The following is a 24,625-nucleotide window of genomic DNA, read 5'->3' on the forward strand; positions in this document are numbered from 1 at the left end:
AGAGAAAGTTTCGCACAGTAAAGGCCATTTACATATACTAATTTGGCAAAAATTGCTGTCCAAATCACATTTTCCAAAGGCCATATTCTATTTTTCCCTCAGTGCTTTTCTGACAGTCGGGAATGGATACAAATTGTAATTTACTTGTATCCATTTCCTACTTTAGTAGTGTCCACTAAAATCATTCAAACAGCATGACAGATAAAAGACAATAATGAAAAGTGTTTGCAGTCTTCTGAGAGTTATAATGTGCACTGATAGCAAACAGTAACTGATGATTTTATATATATATATATATGATACACACATATACATATATCATCTATACATATGCCTGATGACTACCAAGATAGTGTGTAAATGTATTTAAGGACCCTGCAGAAAAAATGTTATGTAAATTGTGTGCATTGATCTAGTAATCCCCAAAACTCCTAATCCGACTTTAATTTACCTTAATGGAGAATTGCTTAGCGAAAAATCCTGCAAGACAGTGAAATCTGATGTATTTGATCAAGCCGTATTATTTTTGTAGTCATGAAAGCAGAACCACACAAAAATATGTGTTTTCATCAAAAACACTCCACAATTTGAAAACTATGGGAAAAATGGGCAATGAATCACAAGGCAGAGGGAAAATCGATTATGGCGATTACCAGAACAGCCACACATTTCAGAAATGCCTGACTGAACAGGGTCACAATACACTTCGAGTTATGTGAAACAGAAAATTAACCAGTGTTTGCGCCCACTATGTGTGTTTTGTTAACAAAGTGATTTTGATTAAGTTTATGGTCACATTGCAGGATCACAAGACTTAACAAAGAGGATTACTTTAAATATGAAATCTTTCAACTGTAAAAGTAATCATGTCTGAAGGAGGCTGGATATTAAATATTTCTCTAAATTGAAGTTATCACTCTCTCTTTTTCTTTTCCAGGTTGCCTGAGGCTTCATTTTTCCATGAACTGAATAACTACACGTACACCCCCCCCCCAAAGAACAGAAAATACTACCTTAAATGAAAAGAAATGCAACCCTTCACTTCATATTAGTACTCTCATAAATTTAATATCCACTGTGCATCATCCAGAGAGCTACAAAACGTAAAAGACATTTTCTTTCCTATTCTTATTTTGCACAAGGAAAAAGCAATCAGTAATACAATTGACTTGCTATCTTCTCTGTGGGCCCCAGAAATCTTAACAACAGTGATAACACCACCAGTTCACCTAGAGGCCACAGCCACATAGCTAATGGTGAGAAAGAAAAAAATAATAATAGCAAGGTTTAAATGTCGAGAAAGGCTGTTTACAGCTTTTTTCTTCTGACTTACTACCTGAGAAGACCTTGCTAAAGAATTAATCTTATTGGACAGCATTCCACTACCCCTTAGTTCCCAAGAGGTTATTAACATTGATTTGAACATGTGGCCTTTGGAATTTTACAGGATGTCTGAGCATAGCTACTTTTGATGATCTATAAGCCTGATATACATTAAGTGACAGGTAGAAAGATGGAGAAAGAATTGGGTCCAGGGCTTCCCTGGTGGCGCAGTGGTTGAGAGTCCGCCTGCCGATGCAGGGAATGCGGGTTCATGCCCCGGTCCGGGAAGATCCCACATGCCGCGGAGCGGCTGGGCCTGTGAGCCATGGCCGCTGAGCCTGCGTGTCTGGAGCCTGTGCTCCTCAACGGGAGAGACCACAACAGTGAGAGGCCCACGTACCACAAAAAAAAAAAAAAAAGGATTGGGTCCAGTAAGTGGAGATAGGTATTGTAAATAATAACATTTCATTATTTCAATTTATTCATTTATCACCTTAGTAGGTGCTACACGAGAATTCTCATTACTCTCTAGACTTCATAAAAAGCTTCAGAGTATAATCATGGTAATTATAGCTAATGATACAGCATCATATACTTGAATGATGCTAAGAGAGTAGACCTTAAATGTTCTCACCCAATAAAGAAATAGTAATTAAGTGACAGGATGGAGCGGTTAGTGAAGGTTTTGATGGTAATCATGTTGCAATATATAAATTTATCAAATTAATAAGTTATATACCTTAAATTTCCATAATGTTATATGTCAATTGATCTCAAAAAACTTGGGGAATTTTGTTTTCAAGTTTCAGGATGTCACAAGATTGCCACTTATTGGATGGATATGCCATCTTAATAATAGGGGCAAAGTTCATATTATATAGTTCATATTATAAAGTTGAATGGAAAATAATTCAGTATATATTTTACATGTCATATAAATGTGAAAATTTAATAATCATGATAGGATATAATTTATATATAAATAAAAATATACAAGAAATTCAGTAATTATGCAAAATATTTTTGTCAAACATCTGACCATCTTTTATAATTTGTCTGTTCTCATTTACTTCAGAAATAATGTTATTAGTAACTACTCTGTTCATACATCTAATTTCTAAAGCTTTTATACAGAGGGGAATAACAGCAAAGGTGCTCTAATAGTAGCATCCATACTAATAAAAATGCCTTTATTTATTGAATATCCCATGTGTCAGGCGTACTACTCCTTAAAAGCATTATCTTATTTAATGTTCACAGCAATACTAGGAGAGAGGCAGGTGCTCCTATCATTCCTATTTTAGAGATAAGGAAACAAAGGATCAAAAAGGTTACACAGCAGGCATTTAAACTCCAATCCATGCAGAGAGGACACAATGAGCTAAGACATGCAAAGACAAAGATTTCTAACACACATCCCTTTTGGTGCTCCCTCTAGGACTCTGGGCAAGACACTGAAACTTTCCATTTCTCAGATTTTTTGCTATATAAAGCAATGGCAGAAAAGAACGTGAATACGGAATAGCTTTAGAGCAGGCAACTTCGTAACTCTTGAATTTATGTGGGGTTATGCAAAGCAAATAACAACGCAGAGCAAGGCTAGTGCTTTCGCCTAAAGGGGTGGGCATGAATGAACTGAGGAATCCAACTGCGGGGAAAGGGCCAAGCAGATACAATCTAGGTCATGAAAGGACCCCCAGGTTACAGACAGTTCATCAGGAAAGGCCGTGGTCTAGGCAAATATTCAACTGAGGCCAGAGCATCAGATTCAGGTAGTCAGCAAAGCAGAGTGAGAGCACGGTGTGGGTGGACGGACTGGATGGCCCTGGCCCTTCTGCCCAGTAAGACATCACCTAGGATCCTGGCAGCTGTAGCAGGGATGAAATCAGAGAGCAAAGAAGGATGTGGCCCTGCACTAGAGGCATGTGGGCACAGGAAATGGGATACATTTCGAATTGTAGCCTCTACAAACAGAGCTAGGAATAAAATTTGCTTTTCGAAAGTGCTGAGGGGGGGCTTCCCTGGTGACTCAGTGGTTGAGAATCTGCCTGTCAATGCAGGGGACACGGGTTCGAGCCCTGGTCTGGGAGGATCCCACATGCCGCGGAGCAACTGGGCCCGTGAGCCACAACTACCGAGCCTGCGCGTCTGGAGCCTGTGCTCCGCAACAAGAGAGGCCACGACAGGGAGAGGCCCGTGCACCGCGATGAACAGTGGCCCCCGCTTGCCCACAACTAGAGAAAGCCCTCGCACAGAACGAAGACCAACACAGCAAAAAATAATAATAAATTAATTAATAAACTCCTACCCCCAACATCTTAAAAAAAAAAGTGCTGAGGACTGCCATCCCAGCACACGCCTGCCTCAGGGTACTGCATTCACTTGTCTCTCTGCGGAACTCTTCCTTCCCAGAAAGTCACCTTCTTAGATGCCCACCTTCATTAAAGCAGCCCTGACTGCACCTCACCCCACACAGAGTCACTTTACATCCCCTTCCCCTGCCAAGTTGTTTTCTTCATAGTACTTATCACTCTCTCATTTATTTTACACACTCTTGTCTGTTTATTGACTAATCTTCCTACTGGAATGAAAGTTCCCTAAGAAAACAATCTTGCCTTTGTTGATGCCTGCTGCATCCCCAGTGCCTAGATCCACAGTGCCTGGGACACAGTCAGAACTCGGTAAATATTTGTCTATTTAATATAAGAATACATTTCAAAGCAACACTGTCCAAACGCCATTTCTCATTTTCTAGAGTTTTGGGTTTTATGTGCTGCCACATGCTTTATTATATAAATTAAGAGATGGCTAAATTGGTAAATAATAATAAATATAATCAAAGTTAGTGACCTTGAAACTTGTGAATTAATTCAACCGTAAATACTGCTCAAAATGCAGAACTTGAATGTTTTGATAGTTTACCAGAACACTGACAAAGCAAACTACAAGATATGCTCTATTTCACAAAGAAAGGGAGCCCTTGGCACTTCTCTAAAAGATCAGAGTTACTGGTTAATCACTGAAAGCATACTCCTCTTGGATTGTCTTTTTCCTGGTTAAAAATAAAAAGGTTTTTAATGTTAGGATATCTACAGAACAACTGATATGTACCACATATATAATCAAAATCACTCCTTATAAAAACAAGAAATTAATTATAAATTCCCATCGTTTTACATATAATTATTAAAGCAATTTTAGATCCTGAGCTCAGAACTTTAATAAAAACATGTTTTAAAATAGGATATAAAAAAGAGTAGATATGAGAAACTGAGGCATATGCAGGCATATGTTGCTTTTCTTCTCACTATAAAACTAACTGAAGCAAGATTTTGGAATCATGAAAACTGAATGTTAAGTCAAAATAGGCATTCCTATGCCTATTTTGAAGATTATCTAGTATCTAACTTTAGACACTAGAAGATTTAGAAGATAATTTAGAAGATTATCTAGTATCTAACTTTAAAACGAAACGAGACTGTGCCATTTAAACCAAACATACTTTTATTTGTTTGCCTGCTTGTTTTATTGTGAGGTTGTAAAGAGAAGTGAGAGATTTCCAACTATAATTAAGCGTTTGACTACAATTAAATTATATATATAATATGCCCACTTCTCAGAACATAAGTAAGTCCTATGATATTATGTCAAAATCTGATTTAAGTCTTCTTGGTTTCTAACTCAACATTTTAGGGTCAACTAAAGTTCATTTCAAAGAATAAATCAGAGAAGTTACCAAAGAATAAGCTATAAGAAAAACGCAAGGGGAAAGGGTTCAGCCCAACGTACTATAATAACAGAAAAAAAAAACAAAAAAAAAAACACTATAGTAATTGAAAGAGTATTAAAACTGACTCAGTCATGGACCTACAGAAAAATAAAACAGAATGACCAAAGCAGACACAGCTCTTAAAATGTATAGTGATTTCAAATAAGATTTTTTTTTTTAAGGAATATTGCAAATAAACTGGGGAAGGAAGGACTGTTTAGTTTGACAAGGATAAGTAATTGGCAATTTTGAAAAAAAAAAAATCTATTAAAACTTGCCTTATACTACAACTACATGTCACTTACAGATGATTTGAAGGCAAGATTATCAAACTATATTCTCCCCCTTGGAAACACCTATATTCTATGAGCTGCTTGGAAATATTTCACTTCTAAAATCAACTAATAATATCCTTTTCAAATTCAACTAAAAATTAACTCATGTAGATATTTTACTAAACTTAATACTACTTTCTAATAAATTGCTTCAGACAAACTAAAAATGCCAATTTATGAATAGTAACAGAAAACACTGATTGATTAAAGAACTGGCCATTTAGTTTGGCAGCTTTAAAAAAAAAAATAATCTAGGGACTTCCCTGGTGGCGCAGTGACTGAGAATCCGCCTGCCAATGCAGGGGACACAGGTTCGAGCCCTGGTCCGGGAAGACCCCACATGCTGCAGAGCAACTAAGCCCATGCGCCACAACTACTGAGCCTGTACTCTAGAGCCCGCGAGCCACAACTACTGAGCTGGTGTGTCACAACTACTGAAGACCCTGCGCCTAGAGCCCATGCTCCAGCCCATGCGCCTAGAGAGAAGCCACTGCAATGAGAAGCCCACGCACCGCAACGAAAAGTAGCCCCCACTCGCCGCAACTAGAGAAAGCCCACGCGCAGTAACAAAGAACCAACACAGCCAAAAATATAATAAAAATAAATTTGCTAAAAAAATAAATTTAAGAAAATCTGTATTTATGTCAAACCTAACCTCACAATTCATCCCACCCTCCCCTTCCCCCTCTGTGTCCACACGTCCATTCTCTATGTCTGCATCTGTATTCCTGCCCTGCAAACAGGTTCATTTGTACCATTTTTCTAGATTCCACATATATACGTTAATATACGATGTTTGTTCTTCTCTTTCTGACTTACTTCACTCTGTATGACAGATTCTAGGTCCATCCACATCTCTATTGGGAACATGTGGTATAGCACAGGGAGCTCAGCTCAATGCTGTGATGACCTAGATGGATGAGATGGGGTGGGTGGTGGGAGGGAGGCCCAAGAGGGAGGGGATATATGTATGTGTATAGCTGATTCACTTTGTTGTACAGCAGAAACTAACACAACATTGTAAAGCAATTATACTCCAATTAGAAAAAAAAAATCTGTATACATATAACTCTTATTGTAAATTTATAGCATGCTTTACTTATACTTTCTTCTAGCAAAGCAGTACCTGGTTTGTGTGCTAGAAATAAACATAATGATATTTTCATGGTTATTTAATACTTTCAGGTACTTTTAATAACCACAGAGAAAAGGATCATCAACGACTTTGACTATATAAAATTAAAAATAAATATGTAAAAACAATTACTAAAGACCAATAAACAGACTTAAGGTACACTTGTTACAAACATGGACAAAGAGTTAATATGCCTAATATATAAGAATGTGAACTAATGAATAAAAACCCTTAGGCAAAGGAAATGTAGAGACAATTCATATAAAGGAATAAATGACTTGTAAACAAATATTAGGGAGAAAGTAACACTTCAGTAATTAAAGAAATTCATATTAAAACAATAATGGGGGCTTCCCTGGTGGCGCAGTGGTTTGAGAGTCCGCCTGCCGATGCAGGGGACACAGGTTCGTGCCCCGGTCTGGGAGGATCCCACATGCCGTGGAGAGGCTGGGCTGGGCCCGTGAGCCATGGCCGCTGAGCCCTGCGCTTCCGGAGCCTTTGCTCCACAACGTGAGAGGCCACAGCGGTGAGAGGCCCACGTACCGCCAAAAAAAAACAAAACAATAATGAGGCAGTGTTTTGCCTATTAAATCAACAAGATTTAGATGATCATTTTTAAACTGACCAAGGGGAAAAGAAACTGGTATCTTCAGTCATTACTGGCGGCATTATTAGCACATACATCCTCTCTGGAACGCAACTTGGTGATATGTTCAAAAAGACATAAAACTGTTCATATCCTTTGACCTAGGGATACCACTTCTATGTCAATGCTAAGAGAAATAATGCAAAATATAGAAAAATGTGTCCCAATTAAAATGTTCCTCAAAATTCTGTATTTGAAATAGTGAGAAAAATGGGAAAAAAACAAAAACAAAGGCTACTAAGAGGAAAATAGACACATCTAGTCAATGAATTATTGGGCAGCCACTAAAGATGACAGTCATGATGAGGCAAGATGGAAAAAATATATATTTATGCTAAAATGACAATGGACAAAGTACTGAATAGCAAACTCACCATACAGTATAAAGGACGAGAAAATTCTCTCAAGTCAGAACAGTGGGTTGTTTTCAGGTGATGGGATTATTAGTGACTTTTTGTTTGTTTGTTTGTTTCTAAATTTCCTATAATGAGGTTATACTACTTTTATGACTGTAAAATAGATGAATAAAAGTTAGCATATAGAAAGGTGAAAACAGTAACACTTGACCACTGTATCAGAGCAAAATACTAGGGAAACTACTTTAGGTCCATGTTCTCCTTCAAATCACTTCACTGTAACCCAAAAAAAAGAGTAAGGAAAGCTTTTCTTACTCTGCTACTTGTCAGACATACCCAAGTGGAATGTTGCACATTTCTGTGCTTTTCTGTTCTCTACTCTGAGTGTGAGCTACCATCGGAGCTCAGTATTTAATTTGGTAGGCTTATAGTTACATACATTTAAAATACTAATAGATAAACTACACATTTCTGAAAACTAATCATGCCCATCCTTAATTTTTTTCCAGATAATTAAACAACTGAAAATGATAAAATTGCCCCTTTAACAGACTTGGCAACCTTTTGGCACCAAGTGCATCAATTAACTACAGTACCATATTGGATCCAATATTGCATCTCCTACAGTGCATGTAACAATATGTACAAGAGACTTCTATCAACGAGGATCAGTGCCATGTTATGAATCACCATGTCACCTGAATTGAGAGTTCTCAGGATCCTTTCTATAATGACAAATTCAAGTTCTATGTTATTACCTAGAGCACTGCAACCCATGACCGCAGTGTGTGGGGTGGAGGGGACGGACTATTAAATCTTTCTGGGGTGAGAACGGGCGGCTGTTTTATGTAGCTCCTGTCGATCATAATGCTTCTGCGACCATCAAGATTTAGATCTGTAATTACAGAGGACCCTGATTTTCACCTTGGTTACTGATAGAGACAGTATGTATAATCATGATAAAAAGCCAAGACTTGAAAAATGAGACTTTGCAAGAAGTTAGTGTCCCCAGGCTCTAGTGGATTGATTGGCTCGAAGTAGCCCTTGCACTTTCCCACTTTGTTACGGGGGCTGAGAATGCTGTGAAGCAGAAACACTTCCACCCCTACCACGAATCCTCTTTGGTAAGGAAATTTAAAATAATAATAGTAAACCTGTTAGGAAATAGAAAGCAGCTTTATTTTTTCTAACTGACACATTTTCTGGGGAGATGGGTAGGAGACACAGTCCATGGTTCTGAGCAAACACCAATTTAGTACAGACCAAAACACCCTCAGCACTGTGTATGTACAATCCCTTGCCCCTGACCGAGACCTTTGTAGCTTTTTCGAAGCTGCAAGCATCGCCTAATACACAATTGATTGTATTCTTAACCGACTGTCTTTAAAAACCCTTATCCCTCAGAAACCTGTTTTTGTTCATTTTGATTACAAAGCTGGAGGTACACGGGGACAAAGACAGTCTCAGAACTGGTTAAGAATCAAACAAAAAACTACACCTAACTGTTGCTACATACTTTCTAAAGCATATTGAAAACAAAACAATTCCTTGATATAGCTATAGTTACAATGCAAGGAAAAAAAAAAAAGAACAAAAAAACAAAGCTATCTATAAAATGCAAATGCTGCAACTAAAAATACCAGACCCATGGTGCTCCCTGTGGGAGGTGATAGGAACTCATGATGTGAAAGGAAAAGAGAAAGGCATTTGGGAACAATCACCTCAGGTTCTGTGACCAAAAGAGAAGCCAGTTAAGAGAAAGTAGGGCTCTGTTTCCAGGAACTGTTGCAAAGACCTTTAACTTTTCATGCCTCCTCCTTTCCCTGGCTGTTCTGTTACACCTCTACAGAAACCTGAAGTTGTGCCTTTAACCCTTGCCTCAGCATCACGGAGGGTGTGGAGAGGTGGGAGAGGGGTGGTTAAAGTACTCTCTTAGTTTTGTCTCTATTGCTTTGCCTCTCATCCCCGATGGATTGGCAGGGGTGAGTCTGGAGGTCCTCAACCGCCTCCACATTTCTTTCAATGACTTCTAACATGTTGTTCTGATATGTGCTTGTCAATGTTAATTACAAGTGACATTAGATTGGTTTGATCCCTGACCAAAACTCAGAGCGTTGTAATAAAGCAGGACAGTAGGAAACATGGCAAGAGGAGGCTAGGTAATGCTTTGAATCCCCAGGATTTCCTTCAGGCCTCCCTCCTACCAAGTCTGGCCGTCCTAACAAAGACACACATTTGCTCTGCTCTGCATATGAAGCTTTAAGACATCAGACCTACAGGTTTGCTGACAACAGCCGGGTCTAAACCAGTTGTCCCATTAAGAGCATCCCCGGTCACTCTCACAGCATCCCGTTTGGATGTTAATTATATGATCACTCTATTGAGCCCTGTTTTCACCACTCCTTAAACCTTCACATACAGCTCTGCAGTGAAAAATGACTGAAATCACTTGGAAAACAACAGAAAAGACTCACTGAAGAAATCTGAGAGGAGATGTGGTAGAACAGCTAAAACTCAATTTGTTTCTGTATCTGCCTTCCATCGAAGAGTATTTCCCCATATTGAGCGGGTACAAAATCCAACAGTACGCATATTTGTCGTTAGACAAAAAGCACAGAATCAGCTATCAATTCACTTTCCTTGAGGATGTATTTCTGAGATACAATATCTTTCACTTACATCTGACAGGGTAGATTCTTTTCTAGTAAGATCAATGGGTAGTCTCAGTATGTAAATGGTCTATATTTTATTACATGTGTAACCTTGAAAATATCAAATGATATCTCAGAACCATCAGGGAGGACCAGTGTTGTCCAACCTAGCTTTGTGCAACAACAGAAACCGTTCTATGTCTCTGCTGTTCTATATGACAGCCCTGTGCCACTTGTGGCTACTGACCACTTGAAATATAGCTAGTACAACTGAGTTCCTAATTACATTTAATTTAAATAATACAGAGACTTGGTTTCTTATGGTAAAAATAAAACAGGATTAAGATCTGTCTCTTGTTCTTCCCTTGAGTCTTGTTTGAGAAAAAGCAGATGCTGTCTGATGAGGAAACTTCCATCATCTGAGAACCAGCAATGCATCAGCCAGAACTCCATTTCTGGGACAGTGTTAAGTACAAAAAGGAATGGACTTGGGTTCTGGAGACCAAGGTGGAAGGGCTAGCTAGGACAGTGAAGTCTTCTCAACACAAAGTTTAATCCAACATCCTTTCTAGCACCTTTGGAAGATCTCCCTCTCGCTCTGTGAGTAATGGTTATCCCTATGACAAAGAGGCTAATATGGTCCATTTTACAGACAGAAATGTGTTTAGTTTTCATTGAGAGATATGGAAACATAATGTAATGTGTCACTCTGGTACCTAAAAAATCCAAAAGAAAAAAGAGTCCTATGCTTAAAATATCTACAAGATAATTTATTTCTCCTTTACCTATAAGTGATACCATGTTCATGTAGGCTTGCGGATGCTAGCTCTTATCTATTTGCTTATTTCATTATTTTTCTCAATTCTAGTTGCAAAGAACGTTACTACTGTAAAATCCTACTACATCATTGTGCATCTTTTCTTCTAAATGATAAAAAAACTATCTTGAAAGACTTACACAATCAGAAATGGTAGCAGGCCTTTCAAAAACATTTATTTAAAAATGTTCTTCACGTTTATATTACTTTTACTTAGTCTACTTTTTTTAGTACGAACAATCATCACTAAGTGAGTACTTTGCTATACTCCTTAAAGGGCTCTATCATTTTTTAAATGCTTTGAAATAAAATATCATGTAGAATGAGGCTAAGAAGATGCATATTTTTTGTAAAAAATTCATAGAAACTAACTATCTGTACAATAATCCATTGTCTGCTCTACCAAGGTGATTTATTAAGGATAATGAAGCATATGATTTAATAGCTGCCACAAATCCTTTTGCAAGTAGGATGGGTATAAATAATACAAAAAGATGGCCCAATAATAGGCAAATCCTAACCTAAGAACTACTCTATATGCTAGGTCACAGGAAATTAGTTAAGCTCAATTAACTGTGGAGCCAAGTGAAGTATGGCTAGGCAGTTAAGGCTCTAACCACTGACTCTTATTCTAGTAGCGGTTATTCATTTAGTGAAACCTGTAAGCCTTCCTATCATGGTGGAATTTGAGTAGCTTTTTTCCACATGACAATATAAAGCTCTCCAACTGGAAAAGCACATTATGCTAGCATGAATTTTCCAAAATCTTAAGAATCCAGATAGATCTCTGCCTATTTGTCAGTGCAAGTGACATCATCCTTACATTCCCACAGTGCCTTGCATTTATGGGAATAAATGCAAGGCACTGTGGAAAGATTAATGTACGATGCTCTAAAGAATAAATGCATAAATGGGAGAGAAGGTAAGTAAGTGAAGAAAATGAGGTTTCTAAGATCCTTACAGAAAAAAAAAAAAACAAACGCAATTTCATATCCCTGTGAAACCTGGTTCTAACATTTATCATCACTTAGACTTTTGAGTTCTTTCTCCCTGCCTTGTCCAGTTGCCAAGAAGTTACTTCCTTTGGTGACAAAGGTCTCCTTAGGCCAGCTTCCTACAAGGCATGAAAAAAAACCCACAAAATCATACACACTCTTTGAATGCAAGTGTCCAAACATCAGCTCCTACTTGCAGGTTGACATACTCCTCTCCTAGCGATCTCTGTTAATACTGAAGTCTTTACAGGGCCTTATGAAATCAGTGAGGCAAATTTCTGATGACAGGAAATATAAGCGGTCATACAAACCAGCTGTTTGGCCAAAAAAGATTGCCTGGCTGTGCCTTACAGACATGGCACAGCCATTCACTGATAAGCTGGCACAGCTAGTCCTGTCCCCAGGCCACCCAGCGAGTCCATCTAAAATAAGATTAGAGGTTGCAAGTCCTAGTGTTCAAATAATACTGGGCTGCGGAAAATTTCCATGGCTCAACATAAACAAGGGGCCTACATGTGAGCCATATGCCACCTTCTAAAAATTGTATGCTTCACCAGGAGCATTCAGCACCAGCATATTTCCACACTGCAGTTCCTACTGCTCCTGCTTTCCTAAGCCTGGCTTGCCAGAACTGAGATCAATTTTATTAGATACCATTAGTCTCTGTTAGGGTGGTCATTTGCATAACAACAGATTGGCAAGTATAAAGCTAAGGCACCTGTTGTACATTTGGCAGCCTGGATGAGGGCCCTCAAAAAAGAAAACAAATACGAGCTATAATCATACCAGGCAACGGCTTTTGGTTCAATAATGACCATGTGTCAGAATTAAGTGCATCTGGGAATTCCTACCACAGCCAGATGTAAAGGCAGATTTGTCCTGTCTAGTGGCATATGAGGAGATACACACAGTATACACAGATTTGGTTTTGTCTTGGTTTGGGAGGGAACTCGGCAAGTAGAACTTAGCTCAAGTAAAATGAAAGTACTCAAGAGCAACTGGCAATACTGTCATAAATTGTGGAGTTAAACATTAAACGTACGGGTTTTAAGATCTGGGCGATGAACTAACTAACCTCTGACTTTTCTGGGCACACGGATTTGTTCACAAATTACTCAACAACAATGGGCCAATGTTACCAGACACTGAGCCAAGCCATGGGTTAGGCGTTAGAAACACCACTGGGGAAAAGACTTGGGTCCTGGCTTTGAGGTATTTGTAATGAATCAGATCACAGATAAGCAGTCACAATGCAATATTATGAACACTCTATGTAAAATGTATTTGGGTCTCTTCTAGTGCATAAAGAAAGCGTATCCAGGCTTGGCAGGATGGGAAGACGTGCTGGAAGAGTTGTCAGCTCTGCTAAGACCTGAAGGAAGAGGGGAATCAGGCAAAAATGGAACGGGAAGGGAATTTCCAGGAAAAGGAGAAAGCATGCTCAGAATTATACACCAAAGGGTCAAAGTAGTGCATCAGGGAAATATCAAATACTTTAGTATGGCTGGAATGTATGTGTGTGGACGGTGGGAGAAGGGAAATAGAGAAAACCATTATGAGAATGGCAAGGCGGCAAGACACAAGGCAGGGAGAAAGACATCAAGGCCCAGGTGACTTCTGCTGGGTATTTCAACCTTTACATAGAGCGGAAGGAAGAGCCATTGGAATGTTTGAAGAAGGATGACATAAACAGATTTGAGTTTCTTAATGATCACGCTGGCTACAGAGCACCGAAGCAACTATACAGAGTTTCCAACGAAACACAGAGAGGCTGCAATCCAGGCAAAAGATAAGGAGGGCTTTGCCAACAGATGCCAGCTAATATATTAAAAGGTAATGAATGGGGGCTTCCCTGGTGGCACAGTGGTTGAGAGTCCGCCTGCCGATGCAGGGGACGCGGGTTCCTGCCCTGGTCCGGGAGGATCCCACAAGCCGCGGAGCGGCTGGTCCCCGTGAGCCATGGCCCCTGGGCCTGCGCGTCCGGAGGCTGTGCCCCGCAGCAGGGGAGGCCACAACAGTGAGAGGCCCGCGTACCGCAAAAAAAAAAAAGGTAGTGAATAATTTGGTTGAAAGAAAGTTAATATTTCTTTTGGTCTACTGGAATAACAAGAGATTATTTAGAGAAAACAGATTTTAAATGATGAATTTAAAATCAAAATTTAAATGGTGTATTTCCTAGTTTTTTTGATAAAAAGAAATCAGTTTCAAGTTGAATCTGGGCAAGAGTAAAAATCCGATTCAATTCTACTGCACTTAGCCAATCATTTCTTAAAGTAGTAGCTGAATATGCCTAACAATATTTATTGAACTTGTCATTCTTAATTTATACCTATTATCATCACAAAGCATTTATTAAGAACCTAATCATGGAAGAACCCTCACTACACACCACCCAAAGAAGGTACGCCGCTCCAGGCTCCTAGCAGGTTTTGTTTATAGATTAACCCACAGGAAAACATGACTAAATAGGACAGTGCATTCATGTGAGAAGCATTTTAGAAACCTGGGCAAAGAAGACTTGATTGTTAACACACAGTAAGAGCCATAAAAGACCAAAGCATTTTCCATGTAACTTTATTTTATGTACCATGTCTGATTTAAAACTTCAGGGTGCTTTGTTGTCAGAGAAAAAATAATTTTCCAAACCAAACAAATGTAACATCCTTTCTTGTATTATTTATAAGACCATAATTAATCAGAAATAGGTCTCTGTAGCCTGACCCCCCCCCCCAAAAAAAAGCTAAACTTTTATAAAAATGGGTTAAGTGGAAAAAAACTTATCGAATCATCCATCTGTTATTGATAATGAAATGAACATGTGAGCAGCGAAAATAAGAGTATTTTAGAAGATAGTATAATTGACAAAATTTCCCAGATACAGTTGTGCAGGGCAGGCAGCCAATAACTAGAACACATATATATCAGTCACTTGGCATAATTTCATTTCTTTGATGGGAGGCTGCTCTTCAGATATCTCTGCTGGATCTACAGTTCTCTTTGTAAAAATGCTTTTGATTCCCTACGTGTTGGGCAGCTATGAAAATGCCAGCCTTTGTGATTTTTAAAAAGCTATTCTTGGTGGAAATATTTAATTTAACCACTTCTGTTCCAGGACTAACCCCAGGGCTCAGGCAGTTGTGTCACTGGCCTAAAATCATATAATTTTAGAGCTGTAAGGCAACTGCCAAAAAAAAAAAAAAAGAAAGAAAAAGAAAAAAGGTCACCCAGTCCAAACTAAACTGCTTAAGTTTAAAAAAAAAAAAAAAAAATTAAATCCCTCCAGTCCCAAGCAGAGAAAGAAACAGAAGAGATTCTTCAGAAATGATAGGGGGAAAACCACATAATTGTTAAGATTCTTCCTGAATTGGGGTTAAGAAAGCACTGTGTCATTGTGTATATGTGCCTGGTATATGTGAAATAAACTTTTTAAAAATTCATGTCAGACACAAGAATATATTGAGAGGTTAAGAGTGGAGTGGATAAAAGTTGGGATCATAACTTAAAATCTTGGCTTTGAATTCCATCTTTATTATATCTAGCTATGCAACCTTGGGCAAATACTTAACCTATGAATCAGCTTTTAAACTGGTGATAATAAAAAGCATATGACTTACATAGCATTGTTTTAGAGATTAAAAATGACAGTGAAGGTAAAACGCTATGCTGAATGCCTCGCACACAGTACATGCTCACTAAATTTTAGCAACCATCACAATTACAACTTTACACATCAACCACTATTACTGTACTTCCAATATAAAGAAAATTAAAAGAAATTTGTTTTTCACCTATCTCAATGTCCTGAGCATCATCAGAGATTTCAACTGAATAATTATTCTTCACATTCATGATTTCAATTAAATTCAACTCAAAGTAAATTCAAAGAAAAGAGCATAGAGCACTTGAGTTGAGAATTAGAAAATGAGACTTATTAGGAGGATTTCAATGGATGCAAATTAGGACAGCCTGCAAGGAGAGAAAGGGGATTCCAAGAACGGAGGGCTGGTAGAACCAAAGAGGTGCCCGAGGGCAGAGTCTTCTCCCTTAGGGCAGGGGCTCTGATACTACAGCAGGACAGAGCACCTGGGGCTATGCCGAGAGCAGAGGCTGGACACACAAGTTAGGATTAGACTGCAAAGGGCTTTGACTGCTGTGTTGGGAATTTAGCACTTGAGTAGGCAGAATTGAAAAGGCTTGTATTTCAGAAAGCAGAAGTTTTTAGGAAGAATTGAAAAGGAGAAAGGAGAAAATGAGGTACCAAGAAAAAAGTAGACAGAAGTATGGGTGAAAGATTATATTTTAAGTTTATAAAATGCAGAATGTGGGATACAGGAGAGGCTTCTATTTCTCAACTATCTAACAAGGCGGAAAAAAATTCAGATCTGGAACTCCGGAGAGAAGTTAGAAAATTTATTTTGAGAGTCATCTATGCAGAAATAAGTATTGTTTCTATGAGAAGTAGACAGGAATATCCCATTAAAGAGTACAGACGGTGACCTGAAGAGGCCCATATATAAAACAACAATGAGAGTTTAGAATGGAGATGGAGACCGAAGGCCAAAATATCAAATGAAGGGGAAACAATGTTGATGAAGAAAGTGAGGCTCAAAGAAGGGACTCAGAGAGAACTTCCATCCATGAGCTATTTCCAATGGAAGATGTTCCCTAAAATTTATCCCTCTAGTAAAATATTATAATTCCCTCCTTTCCCCACCAAGAAAAATGTGAAAATCACTACTTAGCCAGTAAATGGATTTAGAATATTTAAGACGTTTCCAATAGATTATTCCCAATTGGCCAAACATTCCATTTAAATTAAGATATAAATTAAGATATGATAGAATTTATAACTAAAGATATAAAACCATGTATCTAAAAATCACATACTGAAGTATTTCAACCAGAAAAGTCAAAACTAGTAGACTTATTTTGTTTCTCTCTTAAAACCCTTTAACAATATTTCAATTAAGTTACTATTACAAGTAGTTCAAGTATGTTTTTGCAGGAAGCCAGCAGTCTACTTGTGCAGTGAAAAACCGTTAGTGTGTGTACGATGTGTCCCTCCAATTGGGGTGGAAGGGGGATGGAGGAAAAAATTATTTCAAACTTTAAAAACAAATGTTTTTTTGGCCCGTAATGGAACACTGGATCAGCATTTGATGTGTCTAGTCTAATTTTTCTCTGTGAAATTGTACTGGCGGATCTTAGGGAGAGACAGAAGGCAGTAAATTCCTATCCTCCATCAATACATTTGACCTCAGAGCAAACCCCACAACTGGCTACAGGCACCCACCATCCATCATTGCTCTTGAAACCTGAGCTTTCATGGAAGGACAGCTGCGCTGGGCAAAGAGCTAAAGAGCTTTCTAAGATGCACTACCATTTAAAAAAAAAAAAAAAAAAAAAGGCAATTCTGTTGGTTCAGTATTTTAATTAACTGCTTTTCTAAACATTTCTTCCCCCAGACTGCAGCTCAACACCAAATATCATCAGGAATCTATTAAAACATTTTTGACTTTTAAGCAAAATGCTCTCTTGGTACACTGTAGGTAAAATCATTTCTAGCTTTTCCCTTAAAAGCTTTCTGAGATAAACAGCGTACTATGGCATACTGATGTGTACAGACTTCAAAAAACGTGCTGGACAGGAAAAGGTAGTTCCAGCATCTGTAGTAATTATACCATGTACACAACAGAGTGCACATAGGGAAAATGTACACCGAACAACCCATATCCAACAAGGCTTAATTTTTAAATCAGGTAGCAATAATTTACAGCAGACAGCCAAAGAGAGCAGAACACTATCATACAAACTACCATCATTGAATATAGCATGTCCGTTATGTCATTCCTACATCCAGGAATTTTTTAATTTAAAAAATACAAAATAAGACAAATCCTTATCTAACAGGATCTTCATCACCTCTATGGCTATTTTCTCCATGTTACAGATGGTGAAACAAGACCCTAAGATGTTATATAATTTCTCCCAAGATCCCACAGATAATAAGTGACAAAACTAAGGTATAAACTCAGTTTTTCTTGCATCAAATTCATGTTCTTTTCACTGTCTCCAAGAAAAAAAGAAAGAAAAAAAAGGAAGGAAAGAAACTGGTCTAGATTTTGCAACCTTTAGCATTATCTTTATATACACTATATACCTACGCTTAATTAAGATTAAGCAATAACTGATTTTCAATTATTTATAAAATCAGTACTAATATAAACCTTTTTGTTAATAAAGGGAGTCCATTTACTGAAGCTTAAAAAAGAAGTCACTTGTTACTTGTGACCCAGTGAGATGATCATTTCATATATTTGAAAGTACATTATCTCCTAATCCCAAAGCAATACTGAGAAGCATAATTTTCTAAATGCAATTCACAAATCTGAATTTAGTTAGCTAGTGCTACATTGAAGAATACAGCTTGAGGGCTGTTGGAAAAAAGACAACTAAGAATTCATAAACTCAATCAAGCTCATGAAACTGACAGAGTTACGATGGTTAAAGCCAGTAAATAACAATATGTTAAAGGTCACAACTCTCCTGACATTGTTATCTGAATGTCAAAGCTAAGTCGTGTTTCTGGTCAGTGAATTCAAAGAACTAGGAGAAAGATGAGCTTCAGATGGCTGCTTTTGCTCTTATATTTTGTTATAAGTTTTGAAGAAGCCCAAGGGGAGCCTGCCACCTAACAGCAGCCATTTGCAAAGGAAAGCAAAGCTTACTTGCTGCAGGTGGAAAGCTAGGACTATTCAAGTTGTCTCAACACTCTGTATGGGTACACCTGATCTGCTGGCTTACGGACAGAATCAGCTGTCTTAGCTTTCTAAATTGTCATCTCTTTCATTTAATTTGCTGATCTATGACATACAGGGATTTGATCTGGGGGACAGCAGAGGTTGAAAAGCCAAGAAAAAGTTCAGTTTTGCTCTTTGTTTCTTGTAATTAAAAAGAAAAAAAACTATAGAGTAACTGACAAATATTGATATGACCCTATTATATACATCAGTGTCAAATAGAAAACAATGAACAGAAAGATACTGAATGCATTACTTTGAGAGGGAGGAGGTGAGACATTGCAGACAATTTTATTCTTTTTTAGCAACAAGTTGCTTTGAGGAGTGTGACAGTATAACTGGAGACAACACTTAAATTACTTTGTCTTAAAAATATTTCATAAATAAAATGTTGAGAAGAAAATGCAAACCGTTGATTACATAAAAGCAAATGGGTGATTTATTAAAGGGGAAACAAGGGGCATGGGCCTAAAATGTAATTTTGTGAGTTACATTTTTAAGAATTCTATTTCATTGATGCTTCAGTCTCGCACCATTGCCATGACTCTATTATTTAGGTCACATTACGTCAGACACTTCTATAACGTATAAGCATTTGCTCTTTGACCTCCCCAAGACTTATGACATAAAGAAAATGCTGAACTTTTACATCTGAGGCTACAATTTCATATAATGAACAATCAGTAAGCACAAGCCATTTATTCTTTTAGCTCTCTCTCTTAAAGGTTTGATTGTGGAGAGCTGAAACACATCTTTATTTTTAAACTGGGGGTGGGAGAATTTGGACCCTTTACTTGTCAAAACAAATGCAAGCCAAGCATGACATTTTAATAAGTATTACCAACTACTAATCAGAAGCAAATGATATTATCCATATAGAAAACATGTCCCCAAACAAACCTGTCCTTTGGTGGAAATGTCACTGTGCTATGAAATTAGAGAAGTGTAAACGAGGGATGTTTGTTGCAATGAAATTTACTTATAAATCCCTCCTAAGCAATCTTCTTCCACATTATCAGATTTCTTCTGTTGATGTGTTATATAGGAATCCTGGATCTTGTAGTTCACAGAAAGAACAACTCTTCTCTTTGCTCTTGGCAAATCATTGATAATATAAAAAGAAATGTTTTTAAACATTGCCTTTGCTTGCGGCTACAAGTTGCCTTTGTGCCATCACAAGTAAGTAGTTTTCTTAAAAGATTTTTTCAAAGAAACCAAACAGTGCAAAGGAAAGAAAAATAACTCCATAAGGCAAAAACACACTCAGAGTAGGCCTTGCTTAAAATGTAACTCATTTATTCAAACTAACCTTTCCAACCAAAAACTACTCTCCCTTTAAGAAAATAGGAACAAATAATACATTCTTTGAATACTCTGGAAAACTGAACACTTAATCTTTCTTATTTAGCACTTCATATATCTGTGCTTATAAAACTAACGCTAAAAGAATATTTTGTGGTCGCTAAGTTGAATATATTACATTAAAGGTAAAGTTTATTTTCCAGATTCCCAGAAACTTCTGGGAATTAAAAGGGCACCCATGACCAAAGGTTAAATGTACACATTTAAAGATGTGAGCCTAAAAGTTTGATGCTCTCAGGATCATAAATTAGAGCACAGGCATACTTCAACTCTCAGACTACCCACAAATACACACTGAAACTAGAGAAGGGTAGTTTTAAAGCAAAACCACCTTGAGAAATCCATCACTCCTGAAATGGCACTTTTAGTACGTGACTGTGTTAATGAATTCTTATTTATCCGTAGAATCCTTTTAAAAATAGAAATGTTCAATGGCTTGATAAATCAACTTTGGGCTGAAGGAAATCCAATATGCAAATACTTACAGGGTGCTCTTTTACAAATAGTTACCCTTGTCAGTTTGAAAAACTGAAAATCAACAAAAGAACGGTGTAAGTATACTTGACCTTATTGCCTAATGTCTATCAAGATTGCCACAGCTGGTTGATTTCAAATTTGTGAAACTGACACTTAAAAAACGTGTAGTGCATCTTCAGTGGGGGTCCCTCAAGTGCTGACTAAACTGTAGTCACAGCCTCAGATTCTGGTTCCACACAACTTGCACAGCACTCACAAAGCTAGTTTAATCACACCATCAATCTATGACTACGGCATTCCTTAAAGTAATTCTGCTTCCTTTCTTTTTTAACCTTACATTATGCCAATAGCACCCTTATCAGTTATCCTTGACATGCACTGAGAAACTGGGATCACATATGAATTTGCACAAATACCTCTCCTATGTTGCACACTCTGTGAAAAGTCATCCTTGTACCGCCATAGTGTAAGCTCTAAACAACGTTCTTGAAAAACCCTTCAGTCAATGTCTATGACTAACATCAGAGCATGAGTTAATAGGTTAAAAAGACAAAACCAAAACTTAGGGGACTGCCTACCTGATACTTTTTAAATGCCTCTCTAGGAAGGGTTTGCATATGCCATACCAGAGTACCTCCTGGATATAAGAACAGTTATACAGGCCCCTAGTGGCTTAGCAAATAGCAGCAGATGAGGGGATTCCGACTCTTAGTTCTCGACTTTGAGATATTCTGGCTGTAGATGAATGTCAATCTTAAAAGACAAATCAAATCATTGTATTTAATACTTTAAGCAGTTTTGCTTTTATGATTATCCACTGAAATACATATATATTAAAATAGAGCACTGTATTTCATTACTTTAGTAACTACAACTGCACTGGTCTAAGAAGAATTTGTGTTACATAACCTCCACAGTAAAATATTTAATTCATCCACCTCTTCACATGTCATTACAAAAGTAATATATTACTCATATATATTAAAATATATTCGAGAGACACTTTTCCTCTTTGAATCTTATTTCTATTATACTATTATTACTGAGGGCTGTAAGAACAGATTATTTCTATGTAAAGTGCTCACTATTTAAAATGAAATATAGATACAAACTGAATGCCACTTTTAAAACAGTAGAAATCTAAAATAAATGTGCTTCCCAACAACAGCCAGTGATAAAACTTACATTAGAGTGCACCTATTTACAAAGATCTACAATTAATAACACCCTTTAATCCTCACCCCCTAGCTGTCTTTCCTTTAAAAAAGAAAATTCTAGGCAGGCACATTTACAGCTTTTAGCAGTTTTTAACTGGACACAATCTGACAGCTGAATTCATGAAACTGACCAGCTTGTCAATTTCACACTTTGAAAGTACAATAATAGCTGATAGCATGAGGATGAATTTAAGAAATCTGTCACAGAATTGCTAGTTCCATTGAAAAGCAAAGTACAGTACATAATTATGGGAGGTGGGAGGTAGGAAAATTTTCTTTGTATTGTCCATTTAGGATGTCTGTTTCAAGAATTCGGACATTGAGCACTGAAATTTTATTCTCTCTTTGCTAAGCTAACAAAATAACATCTATCTGTGGCATGTAACAAAATGTTTTCTAAATAAGTACAATATTTATTAAGCTTTGTCCTGGATATCATCATACTAACAACATGGTATGATCTTTAGGTTGGTATCATCTAAATATTCCTTTAATTCAGAATATTTCAAGTCTTGGCAGTACATCACCCTGGTTTTACTCAAGTAGAGTGGTGGATGTGTACACTTTGAAACAGTGATAGAACTGCCAAAATGGTCAGAAGTATCAATGGTTGGACTAACACTCCATGTGTGTGCTACAGGATGGTTGGGAAAAAAAAACACCAAATGGAAAGGTCCACGTTTGAAGCACTGGAAGTCCAACAGAAAATCTATCTCAAGTCACAAGCAGTTGCTAGTCTCTGAGAGGCTCAAAATGTATGTGCTATGCTCTAAGTCAATGGTACTATGACTGTGGGCATGTCAAGGTGGGAAAAAAAAGAAAAAAAAAAGTATAAGGGAAAATACAAGGCAGCGATCCCTCAGGAATCTCCCTGTATGCTTAAGGCACAAACTGTAGGTTGGTCCGGGGGATTGCTCTAAGAATTTTAGAAAACAGAGGAGACAGTAGGCAAGTCGTGTACTGGGAAGCAGGCTGGAAACAATACAAGTGAACTGTGATAGTCCAGGTTTTGGAGAATGGACCTACTATTCACAATACTGGAGCACCCAATTAATGAAAGCCAAGCTCACACAGTGTCCAAGATTTTTTTTTTTTTTTAAGCATAAGAAAACTGCCTTAATTTGTTAATGCTTCTAAATGAAAATCAACCTCACAGATACACAATTCAAGTTTTCTACACGCCACTGTGAAAGCTACAATAAACCGACAGGAAAGGAAAGAACGTTTAGTTTGTTCTTGGTTTTCTTTTAAAATTGTTTCCTACAACTTGGACTTTTCATGATAAATTCTTTGTTCCCTTCCCTACGGAATGAGTGTGTAAGAACAGAAGATTCCCGTGGCAGAACTACGAGCTTTGATTCTGCCACGGAAAGGTCTCCAAAACAATCCCCCTCCTCTATGGCAGCCGCGTAGACTTTGACTCCTGCTATTTCTCCTTCTCCCCACTAGTTCAGAGGAAAGAAAGAAATCACCAAAACCAGCCCTCAAATTAGTAATCATTGCCTCTTAAAAAAACAAAGAAAAAACAGAAAACTGCAGTGGCAGAATCCCTGGGTAGGGTCGTAGTGCCCCGCCGCTCCACCATTTCCCCAATACTACGCCCACCCCAGGAGGAGAAAGCGGGGAATCGCACAAATACACAGGTTCAAACACCCTCATTCTCTAGAACTGCCACTCTCCCTGGTCTGAGGCTTTAAGCGAGAAGCGAACCGTGTAGGGGAGGACCTCTGCCCAAGGAGGTTCCGAAGAGCAAACTGTGCGCTCCGGTGCCGGGGCGCTGGGCTCGCGGACGCCGGAGTGTGCAGCTCCGGCCCCTGACCTGCGGGCTGCGGGAGCCGGGCTCCGGGCGAGCCGCAGACGCCGACTCCGAAGGACGCAGACCCGGGAAGACTCAGGGGGGCGGACCGGATCAGCTCGGGAGACTCACCTGGTCATGTCGGCTCCGGGCAGCCTCCGCCACCGCCTCCCGCGCCGCCACCAGCACTTTGCTCCAGCGCCTTCACGCCCCTCCACGGCCGCTCAGCCCACGCCTGCCCCAGCCGCCGGAGTCCGGGCGGCCGATTTAATCCCGCGCAGCTGCGGCGCCCGCCGCGGGAATCCCCCCCGTGGTTGCCGCCGCCCGCTCCTCGCGCGGCCAGCCCAGTCCAGAGCGAGGAAGTGGAGGAGAGTCAGCGAGTGAGTCCCAAACGCCGAAATCCAGCATCCAAAGGAGCGCGTCCCCCCGCCCTCCCTCCCTCCACCCCTATCCACTTCTCCGCCGCCGCCGCCGCCGCCGCCTCCGCCTCCTCTTCCCGGGCCGTCCTCCTGGCCCTTCTGAGCCCGCGGCTTCCGCGGCTGTTCCGCCTCCTCCCGCTCCTCCTGCGCGCCCTGCGCCTGCTTCTCCGGCCGCCGCCGCCGCCGCCGCCGCCGTGTGTCTCCTCTCCCTCCGCCTCCCGCTCTTCTTCCTCCTCCTCCCCCCGCTCCTCGACGCTCCGCCGCTCGCGGCTGGGGGGTCCGGGGCCGCGTAACTTCTCCCTCCGCCTCTCCTGTTTCCTCCTTCCTGCTGCTGCTTCTTTTAAAGAGGATTCTTTGGCCACAAATAGCAACTCGGCTGCCCCCCTCAGCGCCTCCCTCCCCTTCTTCTCTTCTTCCCCCCCCCCTCAAAGTGAAGCGCACACGAGAGGTAACCAGAAACTGAGGCCGGCGGGGAGAGTGGGGAGGCGGGGAGAGGGGGCGAGGCGACGCCCGGAGACCGACCCGCGC

General features: G+C 39.2%; 1 protein-coding gene across 1 annotated transcript in view; it reads right to left on the reverse strand.

Moving 5' to 3' along the window:
- Nucleotides 1-23,902, reverse strand: part of PTPRD (protein tyrosine phosphatase receptor type D) — a 527,692-nt gene extending 503,790 nt beyond the window's left edge. Inside the window, 1 exon segment of the mRNA XM_032635461.1 lies at nucleotides 23,811-23,902. The gene's annotated coding sequence lies outside the window, so the exon portion shown is untranslated.
- Nucleotides 23,903-24,625: the final 723 nt, after the last annotated feature.

The sequence above is a fragment of the Phocoena sinus genome, chromosome 6 (assembly GCF_008692025.1).
Source record: "Phocoena sinus isolate mPhoSin1 chromosome 6, mPhoSin1.pri, whole genome shotgun sequence".
Lineage (NCBI taxonomy): Eukaryota > Metazoa > Chordata > Mammalia > Artiodactyla > Phocoenidae > Phocoena > Phocoena sinus.